This window comes from Triticum aestivum, chromosome 3B (assembly GCF_018294505.1).
Source record: "Triticum aestivum cultivar Chinese Spring chromosome 3B, IWGSC CS RefSeq v2.1, whole genome shotgun sequence".
Lineage (NCBI taxonomy): Eukaryota > Viridiplantae > Streptophyta > Magnoliopsida > Poales > Poaceae > Triticum > Triticum aestivum.
In genome coordinates this window covers 462,213,921-462,220,315 of record NC_057801.1, presented here as the reverse complement: position 1 = coordinate 462,220,315, position 6,395 = coordinate 462,213,921, and the positions used below count along the sequence as shown (strand labels likewise).

The window sequence follows — 6,395 nt, the reverse complement described above, 5'->3', positions numbered from 1 at the left end:
AAAGATAAACTATCCTTCATTTTCATCTTAAAGGGTTTGAATTAGAACCCTAAGTGGTTACTAAAACCTACTTCTAATGAATTCAAATATTTGCAAAACACTTGGGTTTGACATGGTCTCTGCACTTGCTCAAACATAAAGTTACTGAAAAAATGCATATTTTCAACGCGTGCATGGTTTTAAATGGATCTCTGCGCCATTTGGCGCAACTGGTCATCTAGTTATATAAAAAGATCCAACTCTTCCTCAGCTTTTGGGGTGAGACTAAACTTAGAGCCACCACTTGCTATTTTATTCATGGGCCACTATTTGAGATTTCAGAATTTCTTAATGGGGCAAGCCATTTATTCTAACATTAATCTCTACTTCTCTACTACTATTAAAAGAGCAAACCTAAACTTCTCTAAAATCACACAACAAACTGTACACGGGATAACCAGAACCTTTGGATTAAACCAACTTAAACGCATTCACTATCCATATTAGATCAATAGTCTGCCACCCAAATCAACGCCTCAGATTAAATGTTCTGCCAAGCAGACGCCCTGGTCTGCCAATCGTCCGCGCTCGCATCCTCTAATCCGCGTGGCCCTCCCTGATTTACGGAACGCAGTTAGTGCGTGACACGATATCCTTAACAACCGATGATTTCCTTTTTCTCTCTACCTCTTTCTCGGCAAAAAACCGCTCCCTCCCCTAGAGTCCCTCCCGCAGACCTCTCCCCATGGCCCCATCACCCGTCGTCGTCGCCGCTCGTCGCCGCCGCCTCCCCATGCGATGGAGGCATCTCTCCCTTATTTCCCAAGTGCGCGGCAGATGACGGAAAGGACGACCGCCAACTCTCTCTTCTCCCTCGCCCCGCTCCGCCTCACCCATCGCCGTCTCATCTCCCGCACCCCCGGCACAGCCTCACGCTTCCGGACGGTTGCCTCAACCGTCCCCTGGCCCGATGGGGGCGCGGGGAGCGCGCTGCTCTCGGTGCTCGACCGGGCGCTCACCGACAAGGAACAATACTGTCGCGAGGGCTCCCAGGTGCGACGCAAGGGCATGGAGGCAGAGAGGTCCGTCGTAGAGGTGATCCAGGTGCCGGTGAGGAGGAAGAAGGTGGTGAATGCCACACATCAGCAATCGTCCTCCCACGCCAGACACGCCCATGTTCTGTTGCTGCTGATCCCGCATCACGATACACATAAACTGTTTGAGGTAATGCCAACTGTGTTGCTTTTTGATTAATTAGGTCAGTTACATGGAACTGTTAAGATACTTTAGTTTGATCGAGTCCTGGAAATTTAGTTTGACCTCATTTGTTGGCTTTAGGTTAAAATGACGGTTGTTCTTGGGGAGCTTGGAGGAAGTGACGAGTATTCGCTCCTCGAATCCTTGAAACAAGGAAAGGTCGAGAAACCTGTTCTTGCTTGGGTTAGTGGGACGTGTGCACGTTTGTTGAAATTTGATTCCAGTTTTTCCATGCTGTAAGTTGTAAACAAAATTTCCTCGAGTTCCAGTGAGCTGAACAAGTATGCGCAGATGTACTTTTTTTTTTTGTATAAGAGGGTGCGGTGAGTGGTGGTGAGTTGGAATCTACACAAGCTAAGAATCATTCACTATGGGATGCTGGGGCTGTTGTTCCTACTTCATTTGAAGCTCTTGAAAGGATTAAGGATTTCAGAAGCTGGTACATCACGGCTGATGTCTTTTGCAAGTTTTTTTTGGGAATGTGTTAGTGGGAATCAAAGCTTGGGGTTCATATTTTTTTGCAGGTTGAGGAAGGAAAAATTCCTCCTGTCCCCAAGGTTACACCTCCCCCCATTCCTGAAGATCTTAAAACTGCCATTGAAAGTGGGAAGGTCTGAGCTCTTACAATTTATCTCCACTATCTCTGAGGATAGAGGTTAGATTGGTGGCAACATGTTATCCTACATATATTCTTGATTGTTGTCTTCTGGATATTATGAACCTATATTCGTTACCAAGATGCTAAGACATGGGTTCAAGGAACCCCAATAAAGCGTTCGATTACAACATCGGGTGCCTCTTTTCACTATAATTAGATGGTGTGAATAATTGTTCAACTCAGGAGAGAGACCCACTCTGGGAAAGGGTTGCTTGCGTAGGCTTGCATCTTGCTTTCTGCATCTCGGTATATCTTTCCATATAAATTGTAACAGTGGGCACCTTGATACTTGTTCCTTTGGCGTTAACCGTGTGGGGAAGTTGAGCTCAGAAACTGCCGTGAAAGCACTTGATGCTTGAACCCACCGGTAGTATAATGGAGCGAACATTCTTAGAATTTTAGTCTGATCCGATTATCTGTCATCTAGATCCATTCAATGGTGACAATGTATGAGATAGTGATGGAAATTCTAAGTACATAAATTTTGTGTGCGGGTATCACATGCTACATTTACTTGTTTAGCGACAAATCTAAATGGCTTTGTTTACTGATTATTAGTGTTAAGAAGCTCGACATGCTTCAGGAAATTTTAAGACGAAAAAGGCCCGCTTGGCTACTAAATTGAGATATCTTGATAAAATTTAAGATGTCCCCCTGCTGTTATGAATTACTTGGTTCTGATCGGTTCGGTTTATAGTAGATTTTTTGTGCTAATAACTCTTTTTACATAAATAAATGTCTTTGGTGGTAGTGTACTTACTTTGCTGCTTCTGGGTTTGTGAGAGAAAAGAAGATGTAGACATTGATAAATGATAATGGTAGTGGAGTGTCTTCTTTACCATAAAAATATACATGGCATGTTCTACAAACTGCGTATGTCTTATTCTTTTTTCCGTACAAGCACTTAAGTACCCTATATTTTTTACATTAGCCTAAATTTATCAGTGTTGCATACTGAAAATTTGCACATGTGTGTTATGCCTTCATGTATATCTGTTATTTTTTCAGAATATTCTGAAATGTAAATATATGAATTGTGATGAAATTTGAAATTTGAATTTGGAGACCTCCATGGAGGCTGAGCTCCAAAGGCCATTTTCGGGTAATAATGTTAATAAAGAACATATAGAAGTAGTTCCCTTTTCATTATATTCCACACGATTCGACTGGTGAAAGGGAGATCATGGGAAGATATATTTGATTTTTAAACTTGCAATTTGTTCTGTACTTCATTGTTTCTAACTAATACTTCTGTTTTCTGCACTCCAGAATTTTAGGTGCTTTGGAATCCATGGGTGGTAAGAATTCTTATTTGTAGTAGGTCCTCCCTGATGTAAGTAGCTCTCCCCTGGGCTACTACATTCAGTACACCTGCCGTCCATATCAAGAAATTCTGCTCCATTGCTTTTCTACTACATTGAGGACTATGATCATTTGTTTCGAAGAGAGTTTTACTGTTGAGATTTTTATTTGCTTTGTAGCTTCATATGTTCATACTTCCACCAGATAGTATAAAAAAATGGCGCTGCAAAGCCCCCTGCTATAAATTGAGTTAACTTTTAGCTTTGCGGTCAGTCAACCAAATTTTGGTGATTGGTTGATAGCCCCTATCTATTTGTCAGTGACAATTGTCATCATCTTTTGAAGGAATAATTCTGGTTCTGATAAAGAACCATGCTATACTTATTTGTTTTCTGTATAAGCATCAAATCTTTCAAATGGATGTTGTGATTAGAATAATGACAACATTAGTGTTCATCACTATTCTTCTTCGACTTGAATAGATCTATGTTATTGGAGCATTTGTATCAATCAAAAAAATTGTTGAAAAATTCATAGATTCGTTGCAGATGAATAACTAACCAGGCACAAATCCATTTCAGTATGAGCATGCCCCGTTTACCGACCTAACGAACACTCGTGATAATCAGCGTCGTCCCGGGCAAAACCAAATCTGACATTTTTGTCTGAATTTATCTAACACTATGGAATAGGGTAAATGATAACCAAAAGAAAAAAAAAGTGAGATTATGATTAGTCATATTACCTGTAATCCATTCTCTTTTGCTTTAAGGGAGTTGGTTTGTCGATAATCATGACCAACTGAAACTGATTAAACTAGTAGAGCCTGACCTCAGTTGGTGCGAGTGCTCTATGAAAGCTTGGGATTTACCCTGCTAATGTGCCACCTTTGGTTTTGGTTCAGGAAGAAGAAGGTAGTATATGGCGACGAGTGTAACTTGCTTGATGCTTTTTTCAATTCATTTGTTCTACCAAAAGTACTGGTATTAGGACGTTTTCTACACATTTGGAATAGATTATCAAGAAAATTTAGATATAGTCTGATCAAATTCATTTAAATTCAGTTTAATTATAGGGCCTGTTCATTTTTAACATTGATTTTATCATGTTATAAAATTTTCATACCATGTAGTTCTTAAAACTGCATATATTTTCCTACTGGAGGTGCCACTTGTGGTCACAATGCTGCAAATGGATGGTGCATGGACGCATATTTTAACTCTCATGAGTACTTGTAGAAGAAGAATTGTACAATGTTGAAAGATGTTATTTGCATCTACAAAGAGGGATCATATCTTTCGATTGGTTCCATAAGAATCAGGTCACTCCTTGACTAACTCGAACTTGGATCATTTGCTTTTTTTATCCTGTTTTTTTTTGCGGGTTAATTAGAGATGTGGTGTAGCAGGAGCAGCAGCTAATGGACATGCTAGTGAGCCCCGAGGGCGGTGGCCCCTGCAACATGAAGAAGAGTAGAAGACCATCCGGACAAAGGGGAGGTACACAGATAGCCAAGGACGCAAGGAGACATGCAGGTCTGCGTTTCAGAGCTACTCCCTCCGTTCGGAATTACTTGTCGCAGAAATGGATGTATCTAGACGTATTTTAGTTCTAGATACATCCATTTTCGCGACAAGTAATTCCGAACGGAGGGAGTATCTCTTTCAGCACCAGCGATTAAATGCTCTGTAGCTGGTCAGGCGTGCTTGCCTAAAATGTACTCTACTTTGTTAGTTTCTAGAGCCATGCTAGCTTTGTATGTTCTTCTTGCAGCCTCAACTAGCTAATTCTATTTGAAGCCAATATTGTTCTATCCTTCCAATTACAGTTATTCAGATCTTTTCTTTTTTCTGTTGTCATTCAGAGTATAAATCTTATGAGAAATTTCAAGAATTTTGTCATATCTCCCAGTTACCTTAATTTTGTAAGTTGTGTTCTATTTTGATTTTTTTTCCAGAAAATCCTACTTCAAAGCTGTGTAAATCCATTATTTTCCTTTGAGTTTGTTTGTGGAGGTGAGTTGGAAACCTTTTTTTTTAACTTGATGGATGTACATATGTAAGGATGGAGACTTGCCTGAATGTTGCTTTCCTTCACGGGAAGTGCCTAGAATTCTCAAAGGCGTCAACAAGACCCAGAGGAGATTGACAAGGTGCAGGCAAGGAGATTGACGTGAATTTAAAATTCATGCATATGCATACTAGCAGTCAATGAAAGATCTATGAAAAGCTTGCTTTCATCGGGGTGTTTGCGCCTTGGCTACAAAGAAAGCACATCCACATTACTATCATACGTAACAGAGGACTTGGGGAATTTATATAGGAGAAAGTCACAACTCAGCTGCAAATAGATGTAGGAGTGGTAGTGGAGAGATGGGAATGCTTCTACCTCACCTACGTGCTGCTATAGGCCCATCTCAGGGTTGGCGGGGATAGTTGGCACCAGCGGTGGTGGGAGTACTGACAAGAAAGGTGCTACCTCAATTACTTTAGTCACTCTAGCTATCAGCATCGCTGACGAAGGTTCATGATTATGAGCATAACTTCACATGATTCTGATGGTAGAGACGTGCACATTTACTAGTGAGCTAAATAGACAAAATGATCTAGAGTGAAGGTAAACAAACAAAAGAAGACAACAGAGGGGCCACAAACAATTGTGGTGTCATCTTATATATATTTTTTACGTGTCTCATTTATATAGAATAAAGATCTAGTTACAAGGCACGTAAGCACCGACCATACATGACTGAAAAGATAGAAAAATCCTATGCAAAATACCAGCGCCTGTCCCTTTCCTTCGACACCACCGAAGCGGTCACCAAAGGGTAAAAGGACAGATCACCTCTTCGTCCAAGCTCGACGCGGCTCCATCGCTGATCAGCAGCTTTACGGACCTCCAAAATAGTTTGCCAAAAGCAAAACCATAGCCGTTGAAAGAATCAGACCGGGGCAACATGTTCCCGGACACGCCATCGAACTTCAGAACTGACACCCTCGCATGACGACGACGTCGGAGAAGGAAACCAGAACTGCCCGCCTTCGACCACAGACCCAACACAAGATACTCCATCTTTCAGCTGTCACTTGCGTAGACAACCGCCTGCGCGTACTCCTGAACGACAAAACCTTCCTGCTCCACCATGACGTCGGAGACAACGCCACAGCAACGGGGACAGAGCAGAAGGAGAGACACACCT

At 41.6% G+C, this 6,395-nt stretch overlaps 1 long non-coding RNA gene across 1 annotated transcript; it reads left to right on the top strand.

The window, feature by feature from the left end:
- Positions 1 to 302: 302 nt before the first annotated feature.
- LOC123070372 (uncharacterized) lies at positions 303 to 5,040 on the top strand. The gene is made up of 4 exons (XR_006433620.1): positions 303 to 1,203; positions 1,318 to 1,675; positions 1,761 to 4,517; positions 4,605 to 5,040. It is a non-coding gene; the product is annotated as an uncharacterized lncRNA (long non-coding RNA).
- Positions 5,041 to 6,395: the final 1,355 nt, after the last annotated feature.